Source organism: Boleophthalmus pectinirostris, unplaced genomic scaffold, assembly GCF_026225935.1.
Source record: "Boleophthalmus pectinirostris isolate CB_2022bp ecotype Guang Dong unplaced genomic scaffold, ASM2622593v1 HiC_scaffold_11, whole genome shotgun sequence".
In the NCBI taxonomy this organism is placed as follows: domain Eukaryota; kingdom Metazoa; phylum Chordata; class Actinopteri; order Gobiiformes; family Gobiidae; genus Boleophthalmus; species Boleophthalmus pectinirostris.
In genome coordinates, this window is record NW_026570994.1 from 6,633,393 (window position 1) to 6,651,508 (window position 18,116).

Here is an 18,116-nt window from a genome sequence, read left to right on the forward strand (position 1 = left end):
TTAAAACCACCTGTAATTGGAAAAAAAAAAGTAAGGTAAAGCTGTTTCATTCATATTGTGGAACATTCTAAGCAGAGCAGTGACATATCTATAGAAACCAGAAGGTGATGGACCAACCAATAAGTTACATAGTACGTCTTTAAAGGTATACCTTATTGACAGCTAATGAGAGAAATCCATTCTTTGCATTTGACCCATCCCTCAACTAGTGCCACTGGGGAAACCTGTCGGGAGCAGTGAGCTATTGTCGGATCGTGCATGGGGACCCACCTCCAGATCTTCAGCTAGTCTTGGTCAGGACTACCTTATTTGGAGGATTTGACCTGGTGCTTGCTTTGGGTTGGTGAGGAAAACTGAAGTGCTCAGAGGAAACCCACCCAGACAGAAACCCCACACAGAAAAGCCTTGGGAATCAAACTAACCTACGAACCTAATTACTGTGGGGCGTGAGAATGTTTATTTTCTGGTGGAGTGTCTGTCACCTGTTTGTCTCATAAAAATGTTGTTGCTTTCTTTTCTATCTTTCATTTATTGAATTACAGGAGTTTTTATTGCCAAAATAAATGGTTGACTCATTTTCTTGTTGTAATGGAGATTGATGTGTTTTCTGCTGTTTTGTGGAACAGTTCAAGCAAAACATCATCATCTCCATGGAGATTAGAAAGTTTCAGATCCTCTACCTAAAAAGTCCCACTTTAAAATCATTAACTTGGATGATGGACTGGATGGAAAATGTGAAGTCCCAAACTGACACAAGAAGAACATGCAAGCCGACAGTGTTCATTGCAGTAGTTATGTACCTTCACTTTACTGCAATGCCTTCGTGGGGGGTCTGTGCTCCATTTTGTAGCTTCATGGTGCCTTATCCAGGGTCTTCCAGAAGTCATGGGATTTGTTAAAAAGGAGGTGGTTCACTTCTATGTGGTATTAACTGCTTACTCCCCCTTCAGAGCGCTATCGTAACACAATCAGCTTGCATTAAGCTAATGAAACTGCAACACATCGTATTAGGTTTGCAATGTTGTAGTTTATTGTTTCGTATCATGCTTTTGTGTGTGTATATTTATAGAAAATTGCAGTGCAGGAGCAGGAGTGATTTAGGTTTGTGGGCAGAGCATTGGACAGAATCATAGGGTCTACTGCTGACAGCAAAGAGAGTTCAAATAGGGCTCGGGAGAGATCGCAAGATTACTCAAACATATCAGATCTCTTCAGCCATGTTTTTGATGAGGAAACAGTATAAAATGTTTTGCCAAAATGTCCATGGTAAATCTCCAAAATGTTAATTTACCTCTTGACATGAAGTTGATCCCAAGCTACGGGCAAACGTACAAAAGCACAATATATTGACTGACTGCATTAAACGTAATGGACCGATCTCCTTTCATTCAACCTGATATGTTACTTTTCTCATTTTGTATCATTGCCTCGACTTTTCAAGAATCCTTGAAGTCCACAACCCCACATGCAAAAACAATTCTTCTTCATACTTGTTTTATGTCTGTCATTGGCTCTGAACATCTCCCAACTGCATCTCATCCAAGTCCATTTATTCACGACCCCAACACCTGCATCGCGCAAAACATTTCACGGAAAAACACGCTCCCTGGCCGCCATTTTTATCCCCCTGTCATCACTCATCCTGGGTATGCTTTCTCAGAATTTGTGGCTTGCTGGTATGCGCAAGTTCTCCGCAGGAAATATGGACGCGTTCGCTCCAAGTCCGCTCTCCAAGGGACGCCGAAGATTTACGGCCCGTCGTTCGCGCACTGTCCGTTCCTTTGTAGCTTTCCCACTGGCGTCGGAGCTAGCAACGCTGAATGATAGTTGGGTTTTTTCATAATGACTTCTTCTCAGAACGCGTCCCTGCTGTTATTTTCTGGGTCAGTGTGACTTGGACAGGCTAGGCTAACTGTAGATTAGCCCTAGCCTGTGTTCGTCATACATCATCCATGTCAAAACATCTAAACAAGTGCCAGAGAAATGCTTCCTCTGGTTAGTGAGGAGGTGGTGCGTCGAAGAGGATTTATGAAAATGCACATGTAAACACGTAGCCGGAGGGAGACTGTGGGATGAGCGTCCTCTAAATATTTATTTTTTCACATGGAAAACATTCGGGCCTGTAGCATATAAACAGGGCACTTCTTTATATGAGACGTAGCTGACTCAAAGTTGTGTTTTGGTTGATTCATGCGTGTTTGAGTAAGCCTGTATTGTCCTGCATTTGAGGCTTGAGTGCTTAGGAAATTCCTGTTTACACCTACCTCCTATCCCCGCCCACAGCTCAGTACTTACGGGTGATTATTCAAAAATGTAGACTCCAAATCATACATGCAGGGGTTGAGACTTTCCCAAAACAATTTCTCAACAGTGAAAACAATTGGAAATTTACTGCTTGTAATACTGAAATGCCAAGACTTATGAGGTGTGTAGTTTTGAACGGGAGGTCGATGGGTCTGTCTCTATTTTTACACTGTTTTAGATCAGTATTGTGGTTTACACTAAATAAAATATAAAATAATTAACTATTTATATTATATTTTAAAGGTGCATTGAGTGACTTTTCTGGTGGAGAGTCCATTACCTGTTTGTTTCAATGGATATGTCATTTCTCTGCCTGGAATTTTCCACAGTATGACAAACAACTGTACTTACATTACTTACATTTTATAGTTTTGTAGCTCAGAAATACCTAGAAAAACTGAAATTCTTGCTGCGAGTGGGGTTGCCTCTCCACAGATCTGACCTGTAACTTGTTTGGTCTTCAAGATGATAGAAAGGTTTAAGAATCATCTGGCTTGGTTTGTGAAAGTGGCAGGTGAAACTGTTGGCTTACAGCAGTCCCAGCTGCAGGACACCTACAACAGAAGGGTGACCTGCAAGGTCCAACAAATAATACAGAGCCCTGAGCACCCGCTCTGTGAGGAGTTTAACCTCCTTCCTTCTGGGCGGCATATGAGAATGCCCCGGATCAGCACTTGGAGAGCTCGGACTTCCTTTATTTCTGAAGCCATCACTAGGATGAATGATCTGATAACTTGGGTCAGTCCCGGCGAAACGTGGTTACATCTTAAGCTGTGGTTTAGTGTATTACTGAATAGTATTGTATGTCTACTGTATGACACTGCTGCACAACTATTTCCCTCTGGGACATAACAGAGTTGAAAGTGAATACTTATTGTGCATAAGGGTGAAGATTTCTGTTTGCAATTGATTCATATTTGTGACTGAAATGAAAGGTATTGATTTGAAATGTTTTAAAGTAACTATCAGTGTTAATGTATTGTCTGGATAAGGGAGCAGACAACAAGATGAAGACTCTTCTTTCCGCTCCTTTTCAGTCATTTCTTATATGTTTATGTTAGGACACTGTTAAATGTCATTTTATAGTTTATAATTTTTATATCTTACATTTGTGAATTAAATAAACAAATACATTAAAAAATACTGGTATTGCCTAAATATCCATAGACATTAGGGAATGGTGATAGTCAGAGGTTGGTCACAATACCAAAAAAATGCCTTCCTTGCCTGTAAATTGTTCCTGTATTTTGGACAAAGTTTTCTGTGTTGTCAGTGATTCCGTTTTCCAATACTTACTGTATGTTTGTTGCCTGAGCAGCCAGTCCCTTCTACATTCTGTCAGAGTCCAGAAGGGTCTGGAATCAGACCACAGAGCGTGAAAAATCTTCGTGCAAACTTGAGATGATCCAACCACAGCTGCTAATTTGTATCATGTGTCTCTCAAATGCAAAATATATCTCCTAACATAAAACTCGTAACGTTCAGACCCAAATAATAGAATGTTTTAATATAACTTCTGTGGTAAAGAAGAGTTTGGACAATCGACTGTTGATTCTACAGAAATGAACAGTTGAAGCTCCAAACTCTTTGACTGTTGTAGTTTCTCAGTCTTTTTTTTTTTTCCATTTTTACTCATAAGCCGCCTTGTTTGTTTTGACCTGAACGGAGCATGTGTTTCTCTGATTGGTTAATCCACCTGTCAGTCATCTTTCACCTCTCTAAAATCCGAGAGACAGCACACACGCTCCACACCCACTCGTCTTTATAAACCTTTGTAAACGCTTGTGGTTTTAACTGACCAGGTAAGTATTTTCGTACTATATGCACATTTTCTTCTCAACTTCTTTCCACAAACTGCCACTTAACTGATGCAAAACTATGACAAATATTCACCGCAGGTACAACCCCACTGAACCAAGTCGTAATTAGAAAAACGTGAAAAGCTGTCAGGTGCACTTAAACTATTGCGCTGCCGTTTTAATTCACTTCAACAGTGTAATGTGATTGAGGTCATGCTGTTTTCTGCTGAATTCATGTGATTACTGTTTTCTGGGAACTGTGTGCGCGTGCCGTGTGTGTGTGCGTATTGTGTGAGTGCGTGTGCGTTGGAGGGGGGAGGGTTGAACTGCCGGATCAGCACATGTCCTGCGGTTTCAAGAGCATTGTCACTGTAATCAGACGTTATGAGGAACTCCGCAGGGGCCACTAGACTCATCCAGTATCAAGCTTTATTAAGGAGAACTATACAGGAAAAACTCTACTCAATTTGTAATCGACCTAGCTATAAAACAACGAACCTGATTTGTATTTAAAGGTTTCCTCATCACAAACAGACCTGGAGTTGTGTTTTGTTTCATTCACACATCTTTAACACACAAACCCAGTTCTTCTCTCAAACGGAAAACACTCTGTTCCGCTTTGTGATGCTATGTGGGAAGTGCTCCACTGTGGTTTTAAACTCCATACACCTTCCCTAGAATCATTTGGATTATTTCTGAAATAGAATGGTCAATTTTTACTGAACTGAAGGGGTAAAAACTTGAAAATTACCACTACATGACATCACTAGGTGGAACTAGGTAGAAGGTAGAGTTTTGAACTCTAGAGATGTAAACAGACTAGTAATAAAGGATTACTCAAACATGTGAATGAAACAAAAGACAGCGCTCATGCCTCACAGCAAGAAGGTTCCAAATTCAATCCCAGGGTTGCCCGGGCCTTTCTGTGTGGAGTTTGCATGTTCTCCCAGTGTCTGTGTGGGTTTCCTCTGGGCACTCCGGTTTCCTCCATCAACCCAAAAACAGGCAACATAGATCTCCAGGAAGAATAGTTGATATCTAATTGAGGTCAATTAAATACAACATCAATTTAAAAAAATGTTTTTGATGGGGTTTGACTAAAAGCTCACAAGAGTCTATTCTGCATAATCTAGGAACTTTAAGCAGCTTTTGAGGTCCAAATAAGTTCTCTTTGTACTGTCTGTAATTATAAAGCTCTTTATTGTCCGATAATAAAAAAATTAAAAAAAAAGTGAGCATTAGCATGCTAGTTGTTGTCGCCTTCACCTTTACCGTCTGGTCTCTGAAAGTTGTGAAAGACGCTTATAAACTCATCATGGTGAGTAATGACGATGCTCAGGAATAACTTTGGACCACGACAAAACCTTTTAGTTAGTTAGTTAGTTTGTTTTTACGTTTTTAAGATGGTAAAAATCAGACAGAGCAGCTTTAAACAGTTTTAAATTTAATGACTAAAAACTGAAATAAAATGAAGAACAAACACAAAATTTAAAATTACAGTTAGGAAATGTTCATCTGCATTTGACCCATTATTGAACAATTGCAAACCGTTTAGAGCACGGGTCAACTACAGTTCAGCGTCCAGGAATTTCTCGAATTGACCAAGACACCGTAGAAGAACATATAAACTCCTCAGAAACGGCCACGTAATAATAGTGAAGAAAACTGAATACCAAGTTAACTGTTCATGCAGGTTTGAGTAATCCTGTATCGTCCTGCGTTTGAGGCTTGATTTCTCCAATTATGTCTGTTTTCACCTCCCCCCTACCCCTGCCCACATTCTCATACTTGTTTTATTGCTCTAAAAAATAAGACTTTGAGTGATATGAGTTATAAAAAGTCACATAGCCACAAAAATAAAAGCACACTAATAACAGTATGCTGCTTGCGAGTGAAAAACCACCGATGAGTCAAGGCCAGAATCAGTTATGCAATTTTGCAGATCTGTTTCTATTATTAAAGGTGCCGTATCTGGATTTAACAGAGATGTGAAAAACAGAGCTAGTTAATTTTTAAGCAATTTGCAGTGGTCACAAGTTACCCCTCACTTACCTTATGCAGACTCACATGAACCCCCCTCTAATATTAATTAATAGGCAGAGGTTCCAGTTCTGGGTCCCTAAGACTTACTTAGACAAACTTTATATGTCCACAAGGGAAATTATTTGGATGCAGTAGCTCCTACATCACAATATAATATAATAACAAAGAGTAAAAGATATGAATGGTAATAATAATTTAAAATACATAATAGAATGGCTAGAAATAGTTATCAAATCTGGCGTAATTATATAAATGTATATATGTATAAGGTAAAAAAAATATATATATATTGAGAAAAATAAGTAATAAAAATAAATAAATAAATAAGTAAAAAAAACAACTGAAAAATAAGTAATAAAAAATAGAAAAATAAGTAATAAAAAAAAAAATACCCTGGATTTGACTCTTGATTCTAAGCCTCCTAATTATTCACCGCGATGAGCTTATAAACACTTTTCACAACTCTCAGACACCAGAGCAGAGCTGTGCTGTGCAGGTAAAGATAACAGCAACTACCATGCTAACACACACTTCCTGATCGGACAATAAAACACTTTATAATTAGATGCAGACAGTACACAGACAACTTAGAGTTGTTTATACTATATATTGTACTGGGGCTAGACCAATTATGCATAAACTTGGGTAAATTTAAGCAATTTTCGGTAAATAATGAAGTTTTTAATCAACAAAATATTAAATTATGGTTTACTTATGTTATAGTTCAACACTATGAATATAAAAATGCTAAAAATTACAATTTAAAGGTCCAGTATTATGTGAAATTGACTCTTGTGGAGCAGTTTTGTTTCATTCACACGTTTGAGTAATTCTTTATTAATCTCCAAAGCTCAAAATACTCGTTCCACCTTGTGATGTCATGAAGTGGTAGTTTTCAAGTCAAGAGCTACCTTTTGTTTAGTAAAGCTTGACAGTTCTAGGGCTGAACTCATCCAAATGATTCTAGTGAAGGTGTGTGGAGTTTAAAAACACAGTGGAGCACTTTTCTTGAGAGAAGAATTCAGCCTAAATCTGCAGGGTTTGTGTGTTAAACATTTGTGAATGAAACAAAACACAACTCCATGTTTATGATGAGGAAACAACATTATAACAAAGATCAGAAAATAGCATGATATAGTCTGTTTAATCACCATAATCTAAAATCATGCAGATGATAAAAGTATCTGTTGGTTTTGGTCAGTCCTGCACACAGTAGCCTGACAGCCCCTGGTCCGTGTGGAAACCCTACACTCTCAGTCCTTCAGATCTTATCGCGCTTGAACCGGTTTGGTGCTGATTTGGCTCTTTGCTCTCCTCCTGACGGTGGAGAGCCGGGAGCCGAACAAGTGCGGAGCCGCGCAGTCCTCTGACAGAGCAGCTAAAGTAGGTCAGTGCATGTAAGCAGAGCTGCCGACAGACACAGGAACAATGGGCCAGAGACACCGGGGAATAGAGCCAGACAAGAGTCACAGTCAGACCAGAGCTAAATGTAGACTCGGCACTTCTGTGTTCTCTTAGTACAATGTTGAAGTAATCCAATTCATTTTACAGTAGTATGACACTTTGAAATCAGTAAAGCACAAATTTAGTCTTACATATATTTAGTTCCTTTTGTAACTGAACTAAAACTAAGTAATAATAATGTGTGAGTCATATTCTGAAACGTGTCTATTGATCACAAGTGTGAGATCTGCCCTGGCACCAGTTACTTCTGATCAGTCTGGTTTATGTTTAGTGGTGAAACTGCAGTGGTCTAGCCTCTGCTTTACAGCCGGAAGGTTGTTAAAAAGTGCAGATATATTTGTGTATTTATGTAAATTTATTTGGTGATAAATGCATTGGACATTAACTGCACGGAAACTGAGACCACCCAAGTGCAGCCAATCAGAGCTTTACTTTAAGCTAACTAAGATTCAGGCTTATGAGAAATGAATGTACTCCATTAGCTAAAATTGCGGCTTTTATTATGTACTCTTTAAGAAGAAACACAAAATGTACATATTTGCAAAAACACATGAAGTACCTCATCTTTAAAAAAAAAACTGTTATTATTGGCCTTCAAACATGCTCTTCAGTATCTTTGCTTTGACATCTCATGTTTTTAGAACATAAAAGAAAAAGATGGCTATCACTGTTTCTTCAGATGAGCTCTACAGATGAGGAGAAACCTTTTCTGCGCGCTTGCAGAAGCATGCAGTTCTAATGAACAAGGTTTGATGGTAGAGATGTGCATATTTGGATTTATGGGCTTAAAGACAGTGCAAGGACCTCTGGACTTTTACTTGTAACGCAACAATCCTGGAAAATGACATGTTTTTTGAGTACACAGAGCGCATGAACTTACCAATAACGTTATAACTTGGTTAAACTATAAAAAAGTCAATATTGCATAATAGTGTGTGTGTCAAGAGTGCATTGCTTTTCGTGTGTGGAATGCATTACTGTAAGTTGTTCAAAGAAACAGCCGACGAAGCCAAGTGCTTCAAATTAGTTTAAGCAGTTCAAATAATGCATGATATATAGAACTTTAAAGTGTTGGAGCCATGTGAATGAAGGTTAAACCAGGCCACGCTGGGGGATTATAAAGTTACCACTTGATGTGCGATTCATTCGCTTTTGGAAAATTCAATTAAATGACTAAATACGCTGCTTTCAGATTCAGCCTTCTCGTATTTTGCCTACTTGCCCTTTAATAAACGTATGCATTTCTCCGCTCCCAAAACATCTGTGGGTGGTTTTCTATCAAGGCCTTCTGACACTGGTGCATATATCTCTGCAGACATAGGACTCTTCTCCTCTGTACCGCTCGGATCCTGGCGTGGGACCAGCAGAGGGGGGCGGGGAGGGGGTGCGTGGAAGGGGGGTCCCTGTGTAGTCCCATGACATCATCTGGCCCGTGGATCTGCCGTTTAATGCACACTACATTTCAACTCCTGGCCCCAAACCAAAGTCTCGGGTCTTTTCAGTTCATGGTATGTTTACACGATTGTACGGCGGAAAGGAAAATGTATAGATGTATCCATAGATTAGCGCTGATGGAAGTGGAAGATTTTGTGCCGAAATTTGAATTTGTTGATGTTTTTATAGGCAATAAAAGTAATTTAATATGGTAATTGTAATGGATGGAAAGAAGACTTCTGCGTCAAAGAGAATACTCAATGGAAAAGAACCATAAGTGCAGGTGAGGCTATGTTCCTCTAGTCGTAGCTACATATAGTTTGAGTTTTTCCAACGGTTAAGTTGCATAATAATTGACGGGGTAACTCAACATTTTTGCCATATTGTAGTTAAGTGTTCTTAAAGTGGGCCTATTATGCAAAATGGACTTTTCAGAGCTTTTAACCATATTATAGTTGTTTCCTTCTCATTTAACCTCTGGAAGTCACATTTGGAGTAATTCGTGCATGTTTGAGTAATATTTAATTTGCTACTGACTTTGTTTTCCAATTTACTTAATCGGTAGGTGATACATGTAGGATTTGGCAGGGTAATTTTGGTATGAATAAAAAAAAAAGAAAAAAGTGCTAGTGTGATCTGCAGCTATCCATCGGAGGTGCAGACAACTTGACCGCTCTTTGTTGTGATGGCATTTATGGCATACTGTGTGCTGTGGTCCAAAGCAAGAAAAATATCTGACAAAGGCTTTTTTCACCGAAACGTTATTTAAAAACAAAAAAGCTTTTGGACATCGGCCATCTGAGTTCACTAGGCATTTTTTTTTACTTTTAATTTACGGTGACGTCAGCTCCCACGCAAATGATTGCACTTGTTTCTTTTATTAAGTTGTTTTAGATGATTACTGCAATTTAATGGTTCTCATAGATTGTAACTAGGCCTATGTAGCAGACACAAGCACAGTACGTCTGCTTATTCGTTGCTCATAATTTGTAGTTCTGTGAGTTACTCATTTGCTTTTTTCATCCCAGACTGTTTTGTCCACAAAGATTCTTCTTTCTGTTCCGAAACTATGAAATATTAAACGATGTCATGAACAAAGGTGGGTTAATTAAGTTTTTCTTCTTCCCACTTCTTTTCTGTTGTTTGCAATTTATATGTAGTATATATGATTTTTGTTTCTCTCTTGGCACAAACTCGAAATAAAAACAAATCAAATCAAAATCAAATCAAAGTATCCAGTTGGAACGAATGACTTTTATCAAATTCAAGTTGTCATTTTAGGGTATCATTATCAAGTTGCCGATACGATATATATACCTCGGTACACAGGCCACAATACGATATTTGATACGATTCAATAAAAAATAAAGTCTAAATCATGGCTGTGATACTAAAAGTCTTTGTTAAAAAAGTTCATATGAAACACAAACATTTTAATCATCAAAACGGTATCAAATGTCAAATGTGTTGCTTAAATGAGTTTCCTTCCTCTGAATAAGCAACAAAACTGTAGCTGCACAGCGAAACACATCTGCAGCCACACTCAACACAACTGAACAAAGCCCAGAGTCACCGTGAACGCACCAAACAAAGTCCCACTGACCCATCACACTGTTGTTTCCTTTAAAGTCCGGTGCTTTTTATTTGTGAAAAAAGTTTGAAAATAGACCATTCAATGACAGTGCGCCTTATAATCCAGAGCGCTTAATAGTGCAGAAAACAATTTCATTTAGTAAAATATATATTTTTTTAAAAATACTCTTGACGATTTATATACGTAGATACAGCAGCCCACGATATCGATACTGTATCATCACATTAAATGATGCGATATTTTGAGATTTTTTCACACCTCTAGTCATTTTGTTGTTTATGGTGATGATGTTGTTTGCTTGGTATGTTCTACAATATAGCATTAAACTTGGCAATCTCCATGGAGACAAGCCAGTGTCTATACTAGGTCTTTTTTGGGTAATTGAACAAGTGAAAGATAGATTTTACAACACATTTATACCAAACTGTGGAATATTAAGACAAATCAATAACATTTTCACAAGAGAAGCAGGTGACAGACCCACTAAAAGTTACATAGTGCCCTTTTAAAAACACTACATGATTTTTAGTCTACGGTTTTGAAATTTGGTGACATAGACCGTACAAAATAAGAACTACCATTTGTCTCACTATTGGGAAATTCTATTGTTGCGACAGAGTTTAAGAACAGCAAGAGAATAAAAATAGACACTCATAAATTAGAGATAATAAAACATTTTGAATAGGGAACGAAGTGTGAGAAAAAGCGCTACAGAAATACAGGACTTTGTAAGTGAATTGAGATCAGCAGGACTCTGAGTTTTATTTGTTGTAGTCGACTCAACTCGCATGACATTTCTTTGACTTAAACTAATAATTAGGCTGTTTTTTCCTGTTTTTTAGCCTGTTTCCTGGCCGCTGCACTACAGTGTGTGGTCAGACATTTAGAAGCAGGGAAATCCCTCTCCTCTTCTCTCTCCTCTCTCTCTCCTCTCTCCTGTTCTCTCTTCTCTCCCCTATCCTCTGTCTCTCTTCTCTCCTCTGCTTTCTCCTCTCCCCTTCTCCTCTCTCCTTTGCTCTTTTCTTGTCTTTTCTCCTCTGCTGTCTCCTCTCTCCACTTGCTCTCTCTCCTCTGTTCTCTCATGACTCCTTTCTCCTCTCTTTTTTTTCTCTGCTCTCCCCTTTCTTCTCTCTCCTCTCTGCTGCTCTTTCCTCTTTCTTTCTCCTCTCTCTCCACTGTTCTGTTCTCCTCTTTCCTCTTCTCTTCTCTCCTCTGCTCTCCCCTTTCTCCTCTCTCCTCTTCTCTCTCCCCTGTCTCCTCTCTTCTCTCCACTCTCTCTCCTCTCTTCTCTTCAGCTTTCACCTCTCTCCTCTGCTCTCTTCTCCTCTCTGCTCCTATGGATCAGATGTTTCTCTCCCCTTTCTGCCCTCTATCCTCTTCTCTCTCCATTCTCTGCTCTCCTCTTCCCACTCTCCCCTCCTCTGTTCTTCTTTTCTCTCCTCTCCTCTCTGCTCATGTGGATCTGATGTTTCTTTCCTCTTTCTCCTCTCCTCTCTCCGTTCTTCCCGCTCTCCTCCACTCTTCTGCTCTGCTCCTGTGGATCAGATGTTCCTGAGTCACCACCACAGGCAGCACCAGGACTCATCAGCTCATGGGACCATGAGGCAAAACAACGAAAGACTTATGAGTCTGTCCTATCACATTGGATAGTGTAAATATTGTGAATTCCCACAGATGAATGCTGTTGTTGTGTCCTTGGGCAAGACCCAGTGTCTGTGTACACTGGTATATGGGTGTGTGTGTGAATGGGTGAGTATTTCCTAGAAGGTGGAAAATCAGTATATAAAAATATGACCATTTACAAATATTGTTGCCTGTATCAGTTATACTTACTGGCATACTACAGTTTAATTTAACCATTTGTACACTTTTAGAACAGTACAGTACATATAAACGTATGATAGAGGTTACGATGTTTCTTTCCTTTTGCCTGCATTCAAGGTAAACTATAAGTTTTCTTCCACCTCCTCTTTGTCACCATGGAAATCAACTTATCCATCTTGCATTTGTTCAGTTACAGGTGCTGCTCAAAACTGTCAGTAAGATTAAGACTAAAATAAAAGCATGTTTTTTTGTTTCATTATGGATGGTTTTATTTAGCCTGATTCATCAGCCGGTTTCACTTTCTTTCACTTCGTAGAAACCGTCTGACCTCACAGCATTAGAATTCATTCACTCGACGGTAGACAGGTACTTTTTTTATTTAACCAGTCGCTGCTATTTGGTAGTCACATATACAATGCGCCGCTAATGGGGCTAACTGATATTAAGATTTTCCCAAATCCCGTAGGAAGAAGGACAATAACGTCTTTCCCCTTGATGAAATTCACAAAACATTCTCTTTGTTCCCGCTTTAAATCCTCGATCTCGGGAATCGTTGACAACACTGAATATATGTCTCTTTGTTGATTGGCTGGTGCCCGAACTCGCACTTCCGGGGTTTTTGCGAACCGTTTAGTGTTAGTATTAGTTAGTATTAGTAGTATTAGTTAGTATTCTGATTCCTGACCTATTCACAGGATAGAAATGAAATTGAGAGGAGGCACTAGGTGGTGCTAGCCTTACTAGTTTTTTTTTTTGGTGTTCTTACTCTGAAAGGGCCTTAGTTTGTTTAAGTTGTGTAAGAATGGTTTTAACTTTTGATTTCCATAGAATCATGTAGGTGACGTATCTTCTCCAGAAAGTTACATAATATCACTTTTTAAAAAAACATACATTCTTTCTATGACCTGTCTTGTCTCTCCACAGATCTGACCTGTAACTTGGCCAAGTGTTATCATCAGTTAGATGGGTTATTTACTGTAAAGCCTTGTCAAGCAAAGCAGGTAGAATACTCTCCACCAGAAAAGTTATACACAGCAATAGGGTTGTAACGATATCCAAGTCTCAGGATACGATATCTTCATGGTATGAACCTCATGGTTTGATATTTATTGCAATATTGTGGGAAAGCTCATGATATGGTGGGGAGTCTGACGATTAGAGATGCAACAATATCCAAATCTCTCGTACAATATTTTCACTATATACATCTCACGGTACGACATTTATTGTGATATTTTGTGGAGGCTAAACAGCTAAAACTGTTAATATGTGACTTTTTCCTCTTAAAATGCCCTGACAAGACTTAATCCAAAGAACTAAGACTTAAAAGTGTTTAGAACTGTTATTTCTTCTTGTAGTCTACACTGAAATGGAGCAAAGGATCATGGTCTATGTAGTTTCGTCTGTCTTTTTAGCTACACCATAACTATTAATTTAAGCAAAGAGACTTGTAATTGAATATATTGTGATGGTCCACGATATTGTGAGAACTTTGACGATAAGATATCACAATATTTCGGTTATTGTTACATCCCTACACAGCAACTTTTAGACTATTATCACGAGTATCATGATTGTACAAGTGCGAGAAGTTCCAAAGAGGGAAAAGGTCATTCACTTTGGTCAATTCCACTCCATTGATAATAATAAGTCTTATAATCTGCTAATGTCATGGAGACTTAGTTCCTTGTGCTCCAGCAGGTACAGTGTGACCTTTAGCGTTAGGAGGTGACGTCATGTGACACCTGATCACACACACAGGTCAGACGCAGAGACAGGCGTGGGCTCTACACCTCTGAGGACAGGCTCCAGTCCACAGGGAGGGGCGAGGGGGGAGAGGAAGTGAAACATGAACTCCACACACAATCAAAGCTCTGAATGAACAACGGGTCCAAAGGTTAGGACCAACAGTAATCCAGGGGCCCTCAGGGGACCTTATAAGAGACCATTCGAAAGTCTGGTAAATTGTCTTGCAAAGTGTCATCAAAATGAATTGGAGTTTATGTAGCGTTTGGAGATGTGTTTATTTCAGGGATGCATGTGAAACAAAGCAGCTCATTGGTCATTTATTACTTTGAACAAAATGTAAACGGGCGTATTTGTTTTGATGTAGATGGACCGTGCATGTTGCACAGCAGGATTTTTGCAATAGTGGCATGTGCGCGATAAGACCCGGACTCTGGTGGCGACTAATCACATTGCAATAATTGAAATATTGTGATATCGCGTCATGAAATGTCTCACAATAATATCGTGAGCTGTCGCAATAAATCGAATCTCAAGTCTCTTTGCTTAAAGTCATTGTTTATGGTGCAGCAACAGCAAAAAAAATAGTGAAAACTACATCGACCATGATCCTTTGCTCTGTTTCATTCCAATCTACATGCTGAAATAAATTATGAAGCACTTTAAAATCATAATTTCTGGGATTTTTGGATGACGAGAGAAAATATCGTAACGTGGGATGGATATCGTGAGAATATCGTATCGAGAGATTTGGATATCGTTACATCCCTACATCGCAGTTCTAAGTTGGGAGGAAGTCAAAGGTGAAGCGCCAGATGAACCAAAACAAACACGGAGCCACCAACAGATGTACTTGTTTCATCTGTTGAGTGTTTCAGCATCAATACAGATTTGTTTGTGAAAAATGTGCAGAAGATGAGAACTTTGTGCATTTGTGGACAGGGAAGATGTTTGTGATTTTCTCTCAACTGGATTTAACTAAAGTTGTGACACTTCAACATATCATATTCAAATGTGTGTCATTCCAGATTGAAAATGTGTAGAACTCAATTCACAGTGCAACACATGCTTGTGAAGTACTGGAGAAGTGTGTATTCTGGATCCCAGGCAAACAAAAACCTTTCAGTGACTTCCACATGTATAGAGACATCAAGTCATGAGCTGGGAGAGATCCAATAGTTTATGGTTTTGACAATGTAAACATAGTGACATACCAACAGCTCTGGTGTGTAAATCTGATGTATACAACGCTCATAAAACCAGTGAAAGCACGCAACATTTATGAGTGTGGAGATGTTGTGAAACCTCATTCGCTTGTACTATATCCTATACTTATGATTATGATTCATACAGGGCTGTGAGTGCCAGAGTGTCCTCAGAACATACAGCAGCAATAAAATATGGGAAATACTCAAACACTGGTGAAAAATGCTAAGAAAAAAGAAGAAAATATGAAAATATAGTTTATTTTATAATTGAAAATTTGACTTTTGAGTGGTGCTGTTTTCCATGGAAATGTTATTTTGCCTGTAACGTCCTAGCCTGATTCATCAATTGGTTTCATTTCGTGGAAACCGTCTGACCTCGCAGTATCAAAATTTGTTCGCTCAACAGTACTTTTTTTATTTAACCAATCATTGCTATTTGGTCGTGACGTATGTAATGCACCAAATCCCGTAGGAAGAAGGGCAACAATGTCTTTCTTCTTGTTAAAATTCACCAAACATTCTTTGTTTCAGTTTAAATCCTCGATCTCAGGAATCCAACACAGAATGTCTGTCTTCGTCTACATCCACCTCGACACTTTGTTTACTGTTGTACTTTTCCAGAAAAGGGACCCAGAGAGGTGCTTGAGTTTGACGTCATGGCTTCACAGCTCTTCGCTGACTGGATGGTGTACGGTCTACAACTTCCAGGATTCTTGCAAACCCTCTAGTATATTCTGATTCCTGACCCAGTCGCTGGAGAGAAATGAAATTGAGCATAGGCTGGCGTCAGCTTGGCTAGTAATGCTTCACAGTATGGCATTAAACCTGTCTATCTTGCATTAACTCTATTATAGGTGTATCTTTAAAAAAGGCATATCGTGCTTGTGTCTGCTATACAGTTATAATCTATGACACCAGTGGATCATTATCTTAAATGAAGAAACAAGAGAACAAGAAAAGAAGCAAGTCAGCCTAAAACTGTGAAGCCCAATCAGAGCTGATCACTGTTAATGTCATCACAACAAAGAGGCCTGCAGTTGTTTGCACCTTCGATGGATAGCTGAGTCATGCGAGCACTTTCATTTGTACCAGAATGACTACATGATGATGCAGAATCCCACATCTATAACCAATAAAGAAAATAAAACTGTAGAACAAAGTAAGTACAGAGAAGTGGCCGCTTGCCGTGGATAGTAAAAACAGGAGTTGTTCTGTAATATGGAGTCTTGAAAATGAGCGATTAAAGATGACTCAAACATGCATGAACGACTCCAAATACAACTGTGAGAGACTTAATGAGAAAGGAAAACTACTAGGGATGAAACACACAAGATCTCGCGAGACAAAATTACCCCAAGATCGTACACACAAGAGACAAATGATCTCGTTAGATTTTTTTCCAAGTATTCACATTTGGACAAACATGTCGGCGAGTTACGAATCTTACAGTTCCAGAAAGCAGTACTAGAATAGAAACAAAACTTTGAAATGAAAAAAGTAAAACAAATTGTGAGGCCAAAATTGGAAACTGAACTGAAGTTTATATATTTGGAATTATATTAAAATCTAATCTTGTCTCGTTTTTGTGGACCCAGTCTCGTATCTTGTCTCATCTTATGGGAATTTTATCTGGACCCATCCCCCTTGAAACTTTTATAACGTGATTAAAATCTGTGAAAATCAACTGTTGCATTGTACATCTGCTTTTCTGTTCTGCAGTCTAATTCACCTCTACTATGAGAAAAAACGCAAAACAAAATCATAATTCTTCCAGAGCTTAATAATCATCAAACATCAAATTATTTTTACACAGTGTTTATGTAAATACCTTGTCATCCCCAAATTATAACTTCCTGCAGTTGCTAATGTGTGCACAACAAACTCGAGGAACAACGCCACTTTGTGTAAACACCACGGATATTTACGATCACGTCTACCCCAAATATTATTCAGATTTAGCCCCAATGGTTCCTCCGAGACGCATTATATCGAGCGCGAATACGAAAGCACAAAAGGTCATTGACACAGCGTTCACGATTCAAAAGATATCGCTTTAATGAGGTATGTGAATTAAAGGGGCTGTACCCGACTTTTTTTTTTTTTTCCCCATGTATTTGAACATTTTGTATCTTGCCCTAGTACAGCTATATTGTATAAGCAGCTCTGGAGGTCAAAATAAGTTCACTGTGTACTGTCTGCTTTATTGAATCAGGAAGTGCACAGTTTTAGCATGCTAGTTGTTGTTGTTTTTTAGCTTTGCTATGGCAAACTTCGCTCTGCTGTCTGAAAACGATTTACTATTTTCTACCTATAAATAGCTGTATTATCTGCTGTTTTGTTTGGACCTTGGATTAGTCATTTAAAGCAGCACTGTGTAACTTTTCAGGTGGGGAGTTTGCCAATTTGTTGCCTCCATGGAGATGTTATTGCGAGTCCTTGAATGTTTCACAGTTCGGCGTTAAACTTACCTTTTTTGCATTCGCTTGATAACCGGTGTTTCCATTGTTATATGTGCGCAGACTCGCCTTTCCACAGATCTTCTTGGTCCGGCGGCGTCATCTTGTTTCCACGGAGATATGTAACGTTAATACCAAACGGTGGAACATTCCAAGGGAAACGATAACATGGAGAAAAAGCCACATACTATCACGAAAAAGTACAAATTTTGTTTACTGAGTGTTAAAAAACTCCTAATTAAAC